Below are 15165 nucleotides of genomic sequence, written 5' to 3'. Positions count from 1 at the left end.
CGAAAGCTTGCCACTCTCCTGTCTCAGCCTCCCGGGTGCTGGGATGCCAGGCGTGCGCCACCTCGCCCTGCCAGTTCACATTTTTAAATTTTTATTTATTTTTGGTACCGGGATTGAACTTGGGACCTTGTGCTTGCGAGGCAGGTGGCGGCATCACTGAGCTAAATCCCTGGCCCTTATTGGTCTTTTTTTTTTTTTTTAAGGGTTCTGAGAGAAAAAGTGGGAGTTGGCGGACAGGATGCGGGGAGGGACCCTGGGGAGGGGGCTGGAGGAGGTGGCTTCCCAGAAGTGGAAGCGGGAGTTCAGGACTCTGGAACCTGTTGAGAGGCCTGGGTCCAGAGACTATAAGGAAAATGTTCCCACGTGTAAGGCTTGGGGCGGCAGTCTGAGGCCAGCCCAGGCAACATAGTGAGTGGAAGGCCAGCCTGAACTACGCAGGAGGAGCCTGTTTCAGAGAAAAGGTAGGGACTGAACCAGGTCCAGTCCCCTCTTACCTGGGAGGAGGCGGAGGTGTGGCTCTGGCCCTGTGTCCCTGGGATGGGGGTCCACGTGCCCGGTCCGGCATGCTCCAGGGAGCTTCCCGGGTGCCCTGGCTCTGTGGCCTGGGTTATAGGTCCTGGTGGGCCTCAGCGGTCCCGGGAGCACCCTGGGCTCAGGCTGGCATCCAACTAGCAGCAATCGTCCTGCCTCAGCCTCCTGAGTGCTGGGAAGACAGGGGTGCTCTGTGAGGGAAGTGTTCTGGGAGACCTGGGAGTGCAGAGGGAGGAGAACACCGGGATTGGCTAATGCCCTACAGCTGGCCCCACGGGGCCTCCCCAGTCCTTGCTATCTGCCTGGGCTCTGGGACAGCCATGCTGGGCCTGCAGCCTCCAGAACAGCGAGCTGGACCAAGTTGCACCCTGAAAGCCAGCCTGCCTTCCAGGCTTGGCCACACACCCACAACCCCAGCACTCGAGAGGCTGAGGCAGGAGGACCTTTCTGCGTGGGCAACTTAGCGGAGCTCTGTCAAAAAATAATAATATTTATACAAAGGCTGGGGAGCGGGCCTGGCAGGTTTGGGGTTCTGGGCGAGGGGCAGTGAGAAGATAAAGCAGCGGAAAATAAGCTGCGTCAGAAGGACAGATTCATTAACTTGCAGGTCACATGGGACCTGTGCGTCTTTTTTGTGTTTGTGCTGGGATCGAACTCCGGACCTTGCACTTGCCAGTCCGGGGCGGTGCCGCTGAGCCTGATCCCCAGCCCTGGGATCTGTGTGTCTTTCACACAGGATTTCTAGCGTCAGCAGTGGTTTAGATATCGCAGGTGGTTTGGAGAACAGTGACTCTAGGCTCAGGCCCTGGGTTCAGTCAGAAAAACAATAAATAGCTAAGTGTGGTGCTGTAAACCTGTAACCCTAGCACTCAGGAGGCTGAGGCAGGAGGATCCCTGGGCTACATGGCGAGACTCTGTCTCAGAAGTCCTGAGCTCTGGAACTTCGTGTCTCTTCCCCCTGGCGTGAGTAGTCCACCGGCATCTGTGTCTCAGGAGTGTCTGCAGTGTGGGTGTCCCCAGGCGGCCAAAGGGGGAAGAGGCAGGTCTGCCCTGTGTCCATGATGGGGTGCATGAGTACCCCACGGGGTCCTGGCAGCAGCCGAAGTGCATGATGCTGTGGTCCCCGGGGTGCAGTGTGGGCGGGTAGATGTCCAGCTGGAAGGCAGCCACTTCCCTTGGCGTAGATCAGGGCCACTGGCAAGGTGCCTGGTGGGGTCTCCTCCTCAGCTCCACAGGAGCAGCTGGCTGGGGCCTCTGCCCGGGCCCCACGTTGGGGTGCAGCACTGGGGGCTCCTCCGGGGGCTGGTGGATGGGATTGTTTTCTCTCCTGTGCTTTGCTCTGAGGAGTGAGTCAGTGCAGCTGACATTGGGAGAGGATGTCCTGCAGGGCCTGGACCACCGTCATCCCAGCACTGGGGAGGCCGAGGCAGGAGGACAGTGGCGGAGTCTGAAGCCAGCTGGGACTACACCGAGGGACCCTGCCGCGAGACACACAAATGCTCTCGTTCTGCTCAGTGATCCCCCAGCCTGCTCCCAGGAAGGATGCATGAGAGGTGGGGACAGAGCCGAACCCGGTCCAGAAACCCTGGTGCAGGGGACTCCAGGGGACTGCCCCGAACCTGGGTCACATCTGACCCTTGCTGTTTTTCAGGTTTGAAATTTGGGGTGTCCTGGGGGTTGAATCAGGGTTTTTACACTGAGCTACATAGCTAAGTCACAAAATTGCTCAGTCTGGGCTCGAACCTGTGATCCTCCTGCCTCAGCCTCCCAGAGTGCTGGGACCACAGGCGTGCTGTACCACGCCCAGCCTAATTTTTTTGTTTGGGGCTGGCAGTTGAACCCATGACCTGTACAGGTTGGACACAAGCTTTACCCCTGAGCTGTGGATGCCCAGACGTCTAGAATAGGTTTTTCTTTGAGACAGAGTCTCCTGTGTCACCCAAGCTGGCTTCAAAGTCGGGATCCGCCCTCCTGCCTCAGCCTCCTGGTCAGCCTAGCGTGGCATGTAAGCAGCCGCGCACACCCAATGGAGGAGTCTGTTCTGTGCTGTGCTGTGCTGGCCCCCGGCAGCCCACCTTCAGCACGGTGGGAGGCTGTTCATCCTGGGAGCCTGGTGCTTCTTCAGGTTGGGGTCTGGGTACGGGTTCCTCCGGAACAGCAGGCTCAAGTCCTTCAGCTGCCTCTCGGTGAACACCGTGCGTGGCCTCCTCTGTGCCTGGCCTGAGGAAGGAGTCGTTGGCCCCAAATGCGGGCCAGGGCCCCCTGTGCTGCTGCCTCCCTCCCCACCTGAGCTCAAGCCCCGCCAAGCTGCATGACTTTTTGTTGTTGTTTGACTTTCTGGGGATAGGGTCTCACTATGTAGCCCAAGTTGTCCCTGAGCTCGGGGCGATCCTCCTGCCTCAGCCTCCAGAGTGCTGGGATCACAGGTGAGCACCACCACGCCCTGCTGGAGCTGGGCCTGGAGCTCAGAACCTTAGGGGTACTCAGCAAGTGCTGTGCCTGTGTAGCTCACAATTCATTGGCTGTGCCCTGAGCAGGCGCCAGGATGTGCGGAGTCCACTACACGCCATTCGGAGTGAGCTGTGCTGGATTTGCCCCGCTGGAATGAACAGCGGAGCCGCCAGGTGTAGTGGTGCCTGTAATCCCAGCACTTGAGAGGCTGAGGCAGGAGGATTGCTGCGAGTTCCAGGCCAGCCTGGGCTATACCGGGAGACCCTGTCTCAAAACAACAACAACAAAACGGCACAAAACATACAAAACGTTGTCAGACACTAGACAGAGAGTGCAGGGCCATGATCCCCACATAAGGGAAACCCTAGTAAATCAACTTGCTTGTTTATATTGTTAGGACTTGCCACGAGCACTGCCAGCAGAGTCCATACACTCCGGGTTGCCTGTGGAGCAGTCCTCAGGGTTTTCTTGTGCAGCTGGAAACCAAATGCAGAAAACGTAAGAGGGACGAGTATGACACTGCACGCCTCTACTCCCACACTCTGGGAGGCTGAGGCAGGAGGATTCCAAGTTCAAGCCCAGCCCGGGCAACTTAGAGACCCTGTCTCAAAATAAAAAGGGCCGGGTTGGGGATGTGGCTCAGTGTGTAGGCCCCCAGGTTCCGTCCAGGGGTCTGGCTCGGGCATCCCTGTCTATGAGCAGGGAGGGCTGCCAGCTCAGTGCCACCTCCGAGCCTTGCAGCCCCTTAAGGCTGAGCAGGCTTCTCCCCACCCAGCTCAGAACAAAACAGTGGGACCAGGCAGAGTCCGGGGAGCTGGGGACCCAAGTCCTGACCCCGTCTTGGGCATGAGTCTGCATCCTCTCCAAGGAAGGCGGGATCCTGGGGCTGCAGACACAGTGCAGCTGAAGCTCAGTCCTCTCCACCCGAATCCAGGCAGCGGTCAGCTGAACCCAATTCCTTTCTTTTTGAACAGGGGATTGATTGAATCCAGGTCCTTCACCCTGAGCTGCGTCTCCAGCCACTTGTAATTTTTACTTTGAAAAAAAAAGGGGGGTGGGACTCGCTCTGGCACTATGGAACCCAGGCTGGGCTCAAAATGTAGGTCCTGCCTCAGCCTCCCAGAGCCATGCTGACCGGTGCGCGTCACTGTGGCGGGCCTGAAGCCTAGCCCTGAGTGCGTCCCTGTGCTGCGTACCTTCTCGGGGAGCCCGCCCGCCCCCTATATTCGGACCCACGGTGTGCGGCGCAGCTCCTTCCCTGAGAAGTGGCTGCATAGGCTCCAGCTCCGTGTCCTGAGTAGAGGAGGCCGCGCCCTCCGTTCCACCTGCCCATCCCGGGGTGAGCCCGCCAATTGTCTTATGGGATCCAGGTGACCGCGGTCCGGGCCCTCACGGAAGGGCCCCTTCTCTGTTTCCCTTTTCCACACTCCAGGGATTGAACCCAGAACCTCGCAGGTGCTGGGCAAGTGCACTACCCCCGAACTGCGTCCTTGGCCCTTTCCATGTTGTTTTTTTCCTTCTGGTCTCTTAAAAAAATATCGGAACATTTTAGGTGTGCATGCCGGTCACATTCGCCGTAGGGAATTTGTACCTGTACCTGACGTATCTTGCGTTTTTCCCTGATTTCCCCCTCCCTCCCTGCAATCCTTCCTCCCCTCATTAATTTTTCCAGTACCCGGGCTAGAAGTCAGGACTTTGCACTTGCCCGGCAGGGGGCGCCACTGAGCTACATCCCCAGCCTTTCCCTCTCCGCCCCCCGCCCCGCGCCGCTCTTTTTTTATTTTTATTTTTTTTGCCATATGGGGATTGAACGCAGGACCTTGCACTTGCCCGGCAGGGGGCGCCACTGAGCTCCATCCCTGGCCCTTCCCTTCCTTTACAAAAGCTGTGTTTTAATTTTTCCCTTCTAATCTCTTTTTTCCCTTGTCCCTTCCCTCTTCACCCCCACTCTTGTTCCTCTTCCTATTTCAACATTTTCTTCACATTTCCCAATATCAATTATACATTTTGGTCCTTGTTTACATGTTTGGTTTCTCACGCCAGAGAAACAATGTGGTATTTATTTTTCTGAGAGCTCACTTTGCAGTTCAGGCTGCCCTTGAAGTCACGATGTCACCCAGGATGGCCCTCAACTTATCGAGACCTTCCTGCCTGAGGCTCCCGAGGGATGGGGGCGACAGGCTTTTACTTTATTTTATTTTTATTTTTATTTTCTCTGGCTGAGTTGCCCAGTTTGTTACCCCGGTTTCCCACGCTGCACCCTCCTCAGAAGTGGGGTCGCAGGTGTGCACCCCCCTCCGACGGTGTTGCAGTTGTCTTTGCTTGAAGGGCGTCACTGTCTGAAGAGATGACGGGGAAGTGGCCTGGGCCTGGCACCGAGTTCTAGTTCTGCTGCCCCTGCCGCTGGCTTCACAGCGTGGCGCTGTCCCCGCTGCAGGTGCTGAAGGCTGCAGGGTGTGGCCCGTCTACAGCAGCCCAGGGGCTGGGCGAGGTCTGCCAGTGCCATTACTGTCTTTTGGCTTTTATTCTGTGCCACCTAGGAGGAAACTCAGGGCCTCACACACGTGGCCGCATCCCCAGCCCTTTGTATTAGTTTGACACAGAGTCTCTGTAAGTTGCTAAGTTGCCGAGGCTGGCCTGGAACTCACAGCGATCCTCCTGCCTCAGCTTCCTGAGGAGTTGGGATGCCAGGCATGTGCCACCACGCCCCACTTCCTTTCTTCCCGATTTGGGCATCAGCGCCTGGGGAGGACCCTTCCTAGGGCTGAAGTCTCAGTGAGTGCGATGGGAGCCTTGGAAGTCTGGTGATGGGGAGGGGACTCTGACACTGCAGGGTCCTGGGGCTGCAGATTCTGGCCTGGGACAGATGCTGCCAGCCGTTCCTGACCTTGGGCCACAGCACCACTGTAGTTCTGTGCAGGAGCCCGTGTCTCTTGTCACAGTGTGAAGTTTATTCATGGATCAGCTTCCACTTTGCATCTCTTTTCCTCTTTTTTTCAAGACAGAGTCTTGCTAAGGAGCCCAGGCTACAGCGATCCTCCTGCCTCAGCCTTCAAAGTGTTGGGATTACAGGTGTGTGCAAAGGCTCCACTTTGCCTTTTACAACTCCTCAGGCGTGTTTTTTGTTTTTGTTTTTGTTTTGAGACAGGGTCTCTGTTATAAAGAATCTGCTTGTCAAAATAGGCTTTGAAGAAAGTTTGGGCAAACAGAGACTAAAATCAGGGAGGGATTCTAGAGGCCCTCCAGGGAAGGAAGAGTTTATCACACGCGGGTGTGGATGTGACACGGGGAGAGAGAATCGGCAGCTTCCGGGAAAGCAGCCAGGCTCACACAGGCCGGGAAGTGGCTGCGGACCCTGGGTGAGGTGTTCCCGACTGGGCCCAAGGACGGTACACACTGTCTGGACTCTTGGCGCCGGGGAGACCGTGTGCTTCCTCTTGAGGCCGTTTGCCCTGTTTACCGAGAAGCTGCTGTTTGCTGAGAGCAGCCTGCTCGCTGGGTCCTGTTGGTGTTGGCTTGGCCTGGCGTCTCACTGTGCAGTCCAGGCTGGGCTCGAACTCATGGTGCTCTCCGCCCTCCTGCCTCAGCCTCCCAAGAGAGAGCTGGGATCACAGGCACTGGCCACCTCAGGGTTTCCCAGTCTGAAGAGCCCTCAGGGTCTTCACGGTTTGCAGAAGCGCGGAAGCTCATCCCCGGGGTACCCCTGCACCTCCAGGAGCACTAGACCTGCGTTCTGCAGTCCTAGCCAGGCTTCTGGGAACGTGCAGCGGGGCAGGCTCGGGCGCTAGGGAGCGGGGAACCGAGGTCTGGCGGAGGAGCTAGGAGGGGCCCTCACCTGGCAGCAAGGCAGGAAGCTGTGGGCAGAGCCAGACCCTGGGGCACCAAGAGCTGTCCCTCCGCTGCCACCTGGAGGGGCGTCCCCAGGGAGAGGCTCGGAAAAGCTTTGTGATGCGAGACCTGCTGCAGAGTGTGGTGGCTCCCTGCCCTCCCAGCACTCAGGACCGTCAGGGGCTCAGGTCCAGCCCGGCATACTTCGTGAGTTCAAGGCCAGCCTCACTGTTTCTCAGAAACCCAAACCCAGGCCTGGGGATTTAGCCCAGTGGTTCTGCCGCCTGCCTCGCAAGTGCGAAGTTCCGAGTTTGATCCCCAGTACCAAAAAGTAAAATGAAAAACAAAAAAAAAGCATAACCTGCAGAACCAAATAAACAGAAAAAACAAAAACAAACAGGTAACACACCCCGAACTCAAACTGCTAGACACAGACACTCCAATTAAAATAGAAAAAAAATTTCCTCCTGAACTAGCACGGGTCTCAGAAATTTTGCTGATGGATCCGGGGGGGCTGTGGGGAAGGGGAAGGGGCGATGGTGGTGGGGGGAAAGAGTAGGAACAGATTCCCTCTGGGAGAACAGTGCTGCTAGGGATGTAGCTCAGTGGCGCCACACCTGCCTGGCAAGGGCAAGGTCCTGAGTTCCAGTCCCGAAACAAAACACAAAGAAACTAGCAGACACGCCTCTGGTATGACAGACACAGTATTTTTCCGTTTATTTATTCTTTTATTAGTGCATGTTTACAGGGGAGCTGGGAAGAGGACACGTCTTCGCTGTGTCCATCCCAGGGCTCTGTCTGCCCAGGGCGTCCACCGGTGAGCCCTGGCCCCCGGCCCTCCCTGCTCAGGGTGAGCAGGTTTGGAGTGCTGGGGTGTCCTTCAGGAGGGGTTTCTAGCTCAGGACCAACGGTAGCGAAGTGTTATTAAAGAGGGGAGAAGAAATAGGCTGTGCAGCAGAGTTTGGGCCAAATGGATGCAGGGAAGCAGCGCACCCCTCAGCGTGAGGGCGGCCTCCCTGCAGGAGAGACACAGGGGCCACTGAGCGCCCCGCTCCTCCCGCGTCGCCCTCTCGGGCCGGCCTGGCATCTGGGCGTCCCGAGTTCTCGCGAGAAGTGGCGCTGGGCTCGGGACTGTTCTGCGCCTGCGTCCCGGAGCTGCACGCTCCTGCCCGGCCTTCTGGTCCGGCTTCCCCCAGAGAGACGCAGCCGGGGACCCTTGACGTAAGAACTCAGTTCGTTCGCAAGAGCTGGTTGAGACTCAAGTTGGTTGTAAGTCGAGACTTTTTTCTCATAAGAAATCAGAAATACCCGCAATGAGTCCCGAACCTCCCCTCGACTAACGTTTTCATACAGAAGAGGGTGGTGTAAGGCACCTCGGTCACCAGAAACGGCAGTAATTTTCCTAATTCCCCCAAAGGTTGTGAAAGGTGCCTCGTGTACCGGAAACAAGAATCCGTGCGGTAGTCACCGCTCAAGCTGACGCCTTTGGCCCGCAGGAAGGCGGTGCGATGGTTGCTGTTCGGGACCCGCTTCTGACTCACTGGGCCTCAGCCCTTTCAGAACTAAAGCACGGTCGAAGGTTGTGTGTTTCTGCCTTTCTTTTTGGTACCAGGGATCTAACTCGGGTCTTTGCGCTTGCGAGGCAGGCGGCGGCGTCATTGAGCCAAACCCCCTGTTTCTGTTTTTTCTTTACCGATGTTCTGTAGCTGTAGTGGAAAGGACGTTGTCACTAAGCAGGAAAATGCATCGATTCGCTTTTTCTCCACCTGGGTGGGGCCTCTCTACAAATGTGTGTGGCTGTATCCCCTTTTTCATTTTTCCCTTTCTTGTAGGAGAATTTTAGCCGGGCGTGGTGGCGCACGCCTGTCATCCCAGCACTCGGGAGGCTGAGGCAGGAGGATCGCTGTGAGTTCGAGGCCAGCCTGGGCTACATACGCGACCCCTTCTCAAAAAAACAAAGCAAACAAAAAAACCAAGATCGGCCTGAACTACGTAGTGAGGCTCAGTCCCAAAGAGCTGTGCACTGATTGTAGATGTCTGCCTCCTCTTCCGACTTAGCTCAGTAGCGACACTGCCTGCCTCGCAAGTGCAAGGTCCTGAGTTCGATCCCCGATACCAAAAACAAACAAACAAACAAACAAACAAACAACCCAGAAAGCTCCCCAGCTGCCATTCTCTCTTGCTGTGAAGTGGCTCCGTGGACAGCTCCTCTGAGTGTTTCTCCGCCAGTTCCTCAGCATCGCTGCTGCCTACCCGCGAGCCTGTGCACTGGGCTGTGACAGCGTCACCCACCACAGGGTCAGCTGAAGGCTCAGGCGCCTCTGCACGGCCTTCAGAGTCTCTCTCCAGCATAACTGGAGGCCACACTTTCTTCCAGGCAGGGACATCAGCCCAGGATTTCTCAGTTAACCCCACACAGGAACGACCGGCATTTGGGTCGTAACTCGATACTCTGATCGGAACTTAAAACTAAAATTCTGGTCGTAATCCAGGTTGTTTGCGTGTGAGGCTGTCTGTAACTTGAGGGTCCACTGTGTCCCCACGATTCTGTAGGTGGTGCTGAGGGACTGGAGCTCTCTATAGTTTCTTCTGGCCGGAAGGGGCTGTGGACCCCACCGACCGGGGAGCCTGCGCTCTTCACCTGCCCACTGGCTGGGTGGAAGGGGGAAACTCAGAAGACACGAGAAAAGAATTAGTGAACTTTCCTGCTATCTTAGGGATGTAGAATCCGAAAGTGAGCAGCGGGTCGGAGTTTCACGCTGCTTGTGGAGGACAAAGTCTGGCAAAAAAGGGAAGGTAGTTAATAGCTGGGCTTGGTGGCTCACAGCTGTAATTCCAGCACTCAGGAGGCTGAGGCAGGAGGATCGCTGTGAGTTCGAGACCAGCCTGGGCTACAGAGTGACTTCCAGGTCAGTCTCAACTACATAGTGAGACCCTGTCTCAAAAAACTAAAAAATAAAAAGGAAAGTTAGATAAATCATCTAGAGCCCAAGAGCCATAGCCTTAGCACAATTATCCACATAATGGATCTAATGAAAACAATACGCGTTTCCTCCCTTAACTTTGAGTGTTGGGTCGTTTGTCTCAGCAATAAGAAAAGTAGGACTGTAGGCAGGAGGGTCACCATACGTTCAAGGCCAGCCTGGATGACTGAGACCCTCCACAAAAATAAATTTTAGGGCTGGGGATTTGGCTCAGTGGTGCTGCCCCTGCCTCGAAAGTGTGAGTTCCATCCCCAGAACCAAAAAATAAACAACAACAAAACTAAACCCCAACAAACACAACATCCCGAGACAGCCCGAGTCCTGGGCAGTGGTGTGACGGCCCCTGTCCATCCAGCCTACCCTACCCTCGGCAGGCCTCAACCGCAGGAAGGAGGATTTGCTGCCCCCTCCTGTCGGACAGACAAACAGCCACAGAAACCGCCCCAGGATCTGCTTTACAAACGCGTCTCGCACTGCCAGCGTTTATCGCTACCTGGGATGAGGTCTTAAACCTCTTACCTGTGCCTGTGCTACTAGTGCAGGAGCTGTGAAATCGGGGTCCCTGCTGTTTGCTGTGGAAGTCATTGCTTTATTTTAATTTCTGAGATCTAAAAATATATTTTAAAATTAAAATTAATTAATAAAATAAAAATTATTGGGCTGGGGGTTCAGCTCAGTGGTGCCACCGCCTGCCTCGCAAGTGCAAGGACCCATCGCTTCTCAGACTTTTGGCTAAGATCAAGTGTAGCAAGTGCAGGCATCTGAGTTCAATCCTTGGTACAAAAAAAAAATTATTATTATTGGGTTTTTTTTTTTTTTGTACTGGGTATTGAACTCAGGACCTTGCACATTTTTTTTTTTTGAGACAGGGTCTCACTATGTAGTTGAGACTGACCTGGAACTCACTATGTAGCCCCGGCTGGTCTCGAACTCACAGAGATCCTCCTGCCTCAGCCCCCAGAGTGCTGGGATTACAGGCGTGCGCCACCATGCCCGGCTTCAGGACTTTGTACTTGTGAGGCAGGCAGTGGAACCACTGAGCTAAATTCCCCGCCTTAAAAATTATTTTTTGTTTGTTGAGACAGGGTCTCACCACGTAGTACAGGCTGGGCTTGAACTCATGGTGATCCTCCTGCCTCAGCTTCCAGATTACAGGTGTGCACCACCATTTATCTTTGGAGCTGTGCTTTATTTAACAAATACTGAGTACACCAGCTCACAAGAGGCCAGTGCGACCAGAAAGGACGGGCACAGTCAGAAAATCAAATAAGGACAAAAGCGGGGTAAGGGGTGAGGAGAAGGAGCCCTTTGGTGGAAGTGTAAAAGTGGTACAGCCATGGGCATCAGTAGATTCCTTAAAAACAAAACCTAGAAATTCCGTTCAACTCAGCTATTCCCTTCTAACCCACAAGACTTAAAGACATCATATTACACCGGGAGGCTGAGGCAGGAGGATCGCTGTGAGTTCGAGACCAGCCTGGGCTACATAGTGAGTTCCAGGTCGGTCTCAACTGCATAGTGAGACCCTGTCTCAACCCCCCCGCAAAAAGACATCATATTACAGTGATCTACGCACAGTCATGTTTCCAGCACCATGGTTCACAGGTAGATCTTGGGAGTGTCCCATGTGTCCGCCAACAGAGGAATGGACAAAGAAAACGTGTACACACTGTGGAGTATTACTCCGCCGTGAAGAAGGGTAAATGAGTCATTTGTAGGAGAAAGGATGCACCTCGAGAGCGTGATCAGACACACGAGCTTAAATGCTGTATGGTCTCTCATGTGAGGAATCCAAGGTACAGATAACGCGTAGAGCAAAATCAAAGACAGATGGGGGGGGCCGGGCGCGGTGGCGCACGCTTGTCCTGGAGGCCAGGCTGGACCGTGCAGCGAGACTGGGCTCCCACAGCCAGGAAGGCGGGGTTCCTCTTCCACCTCCAGCTGGTGCTCCGGGTCATCACGGACGGCTATTACACCTGTGTCCAGGCGGGGGCGCCAGGGAGCCCCAAAGGAAGGCAGGGCGAGCACAGCGCGGAATCCGCCGGGAGGGGCCTGGCGGTGCGCGTCTCAGTCCCAGCCCTCTGGGAGGGTGAGACGGGAGGATCGCAAGTTCTTGTCTCAAAGTAAAACGCCAAAAAGGGTAAGGGGAGTGGCTCTAATGGTAAATTCATTCACACCCACACCCGTATTTTAATTTGTTTTTGAGATAGGGTCTCACTATGTAGGTCAGGCTGGCCTTGAACTGTCAGCCATCCTCCTGCCTCAGCCTCCTGATTGCTGGGATTACAGGTGTGTGCACCTGGCTGAATCTGAATTTTTTTAAATTGCAAAGGTACCTGAGTATTTCATTTTTCAGGTGCATCTTTCGTTGAGCGTTTTGGCTCAAAAATGTTTAAAGTTCTCGAAAGACTTCAGTTTCTAGGTAACTGCCCTTCTGCGTGGCGCGGGGACGTGCGCCGTGCGGGGCGGACCCCGGCAGATGGCAGGGGCTGCGCGCCCGGCCCTGCGCAGGCTCTGTGGTAGGGCGGAAGGCTTTTGCGATGTGCGAGCTGTGCATTTGTACGGAAAATGAGTACAGTTAGGTTAGTTTGCGGCGATGCCCGCTTTCATCTGTAAGTCGCTAAATCTGTTCCCGAGGCATTTCTGACGGAGTGCGGTGCTCAGTCCTCGCTTTGTTTTTTTAAATCGTATGATTCCATTTACTTGAAACGTCCGGAGCAGACAAATTCAGACAGAAACTGGATCAGGGATTCCTTATGGGTGAGGAATGAGGACTGTGGTCCTCTGGTCCGCAGAGGCCGTTTCAGGGGTGTAGAAATACTCTAGAATTCTACTGTGACGGCTGCAAACCCTGCGAATGAAATGAAGACCAGAGGGGTGCACTTCGAACAGGTCAATCTCACGGTCTGTGGACTGCATTTTAAGCCATAGCACGCGTGCCTCAGGGGACTCCGGCCAGGCGTCCACATCTGCCTGTCAGGAAGGGGCAGGGTTTCCGGCCAGGGCCAGGGATCGTGAACTTTCCGGGGCTCACTTCATCCCTCGCTGTACACGGGTACCCAGGCTCCGTGGGCCAGCATCTACACGGCACCTCGTTAGCAACTTGGGAAATGGTAGTTTGGCAGCGCAGAGGCCCCACCTAGGGCCCTGAGCGTGCTGGGCAGCACTCGATCCTTGAGCTGCGCCCCCTTCTGCCCCTCGTCCCTCCCGGGTACCTGTCCCGAGCCACAGCCCACCGCTAGTGTCCCCCGACTGGCAGCCACGCCTGGAGAGCTCACTTCCTGACACCAGTGCGGCCCGAATCCTGAGACAAAAGCACAGGAAGGAAGTCGGCCTTCGTGCTGACCTTTGCCTTTGTCTTGGTGTCTAAACGGAGAAGGCCTCAGTGGCCACAATTTATAACCGGGAATCAGTTTTGTTTTCGGTTTTTTTGAGACAGGGTCTCACTGTGTAGTTCAGTCTGACCTGGACCTCACTCCGTGGCCCAGGCTGGTCTCAACTCGAAGCGATCCTCCTGCCTCAGCCTGAGTGCTGGGATGACAGGCGTGCGCCCTCACTCCGGCTCGGCAGCCCTCGTTTTCTTACTTTTATCAAAGCATTCAGCTGTGCTTTCTCTTTCACGTACCTTTGCTCTGAGTTGGATGTGTGCAGACGGCCACAGTTATGAACTGCACATAGTCGTGCTATTTAGTGTTGATGTTATATTATGTAGGTACTGACAGCTATGTACTAAGCAGGGAAAAGGAAGCGAATTTTCAGCTGGGTGGGGTGGCACTGGCCTATAATCTCAGCACCAGGATCCTGAGGCAGGAGGATCACTCCCAGCCTGCACTACATGGACTCTGTCTCAAAAAACAAACAAACAAACAACCCAACAGAAACCCCCACACAAATAAAAAAGAAATTCTCTGTGACTTTGAATGTGTTGTTTTCTTCCAAGAGGTGCAGGTTTGGAGCTTAGCGATTTTCAGCTTTTTTCTAGGGCCCCTGTGCTTTTCCCAGGTGGTGGCAGTGTCCAGGTCAAAACGTGTCCCTGCTCACACTGGTACCATATTTCCCTGAAAATAAGACCAAGTCCTATGTTTTTTCCTCCAAAATACATGATAGGGCTTATTCTCAGGGGATGTCTTTTTTTTTTTTTTTTTTTTTTTTTTTTTTTTTTTTTTTTTTTTTTTTTTTTTTGGTTCTGGGGATCAAACTTGGGTTGGGTCCTTGCGCTTGCAAGGCAGGCAATGGAACCACTGAGCTAAATCCCCAGCCCTTAATTTTTTTAATATACAGCAATCTACATTATTCATGTAAAAAAAAACCCTACATTTATTCCAGTTCAATCATCATCTTTGGCAACATAGTCAGAACTCTCCAAGCCCTGAGTTTCTTGTGACTCCATTTCCTGTGGAAACCTTAGCCCAGTCTCTCCAGTCCAGCCAGAGCCGTCCTTCGGGAGGCCCTTACAGTGCACTGGCAACATGGCTGTCAGCGATTTTACCCCACGAATCCTTCGCCCAGGTCACAACCTCTCGTCCGCTGGGCTTCACAGTCCACTGAATCGTGTGGGAGTACACGCCTGTGAACCCAGCAGCTGGGAGGCTGAGGCAGGAGGATCGCCAAGAATTTGAAGCCAACCTGAGCTATATAGCAAGACTCTTGTCTCAAAAACCAAACAACAACGAGAAGAAAACAGAAAGTGTCAAGTGTTAGTTGAAGCCTTATGACATCACAGTGGCAACAGCAACGATGACAGCTGAGGATGCTGATCCAGCCAAAAGCAACAGAAAATTGCAGGGCCCAGAATTCAGAAAACGTCTCCTTATTTCACACGAGTGCACCAAGTCCGTTTGTGACAGCACACGATGTACCGAATCATGAAGATCCATATCAGACCAGTCACAGCTGTTCATTGTCAAGGACGTGGTTTGTTCCTGCATTGTGTCTGTACTCTGACTGGTCATTAAGTCTTTTATTTTTGAGACAGGGTCTCACTCTGTAGTTCTCGCTGTCGTTGAACTCACTGTGTAGTCCAGGGGGGGCTTCAACCTTGCCTGGATCCTCCTGCCTCAGCCTCCAGAGTGCTGGGATCACAGACAAGAGCACCATGCGCGGCTACTGACTTGACCCTCACACTACACTAAAAACAGTTGACCAGATTCATCAACACGGAAGTAACAAACCCTGCACTCCGTCCCTACATCCACACCCTACCTCAGGCTGGCCCAAGAAGCCACAGCTGCGATGGTTCGTGGGTGGTCAGAGCCTACCACAGTGGTGCCCTCCTGGGACCGCAGCATTTGGGAGGCCGAGGCAGGAGAATCCTGAGTTCAAAGCGAGCCTGGGCAATTTAGCAATTTAGCAAGAAGCCAGCGCGCTGGAA

General features: G+C 54.4%; 1 pseudogene; it reads left to right on the top strand.

Moving 5' to 3' along the window:
- The first annotated feature begins 10506 nt into the window (after positions 1 to 10506).
- Positions 10507 to 10650, top strand: LOC117286999 (annotated as a pseudogene).
- The last annotated feature ends 4515 nt before the right edge of the window (positions 10651 to 15165 follow it).

Source organism: Fukomys damarensis, unplaced genomic scaffold, assembly GCF_012274545.1.
Source record: "Fukomys damarensis isolate Sample0158 unplaced genomic scaffold, DMR_v1.0_HiC HiC_scaffold_19, whole genome shotgun sequence".
NCBI classification, from domain to species: Eukaryota; Metazoa; Chordata; class Mammalia; order Rodentia; family Bathyergidae; genus Fukomys; species Fukomys damarensis.
The sequence above is the reverse complement of the archived record's forward strand: the minus strand, read 5'-3'. Positions and strand labels throughout refer to the sequence as shown.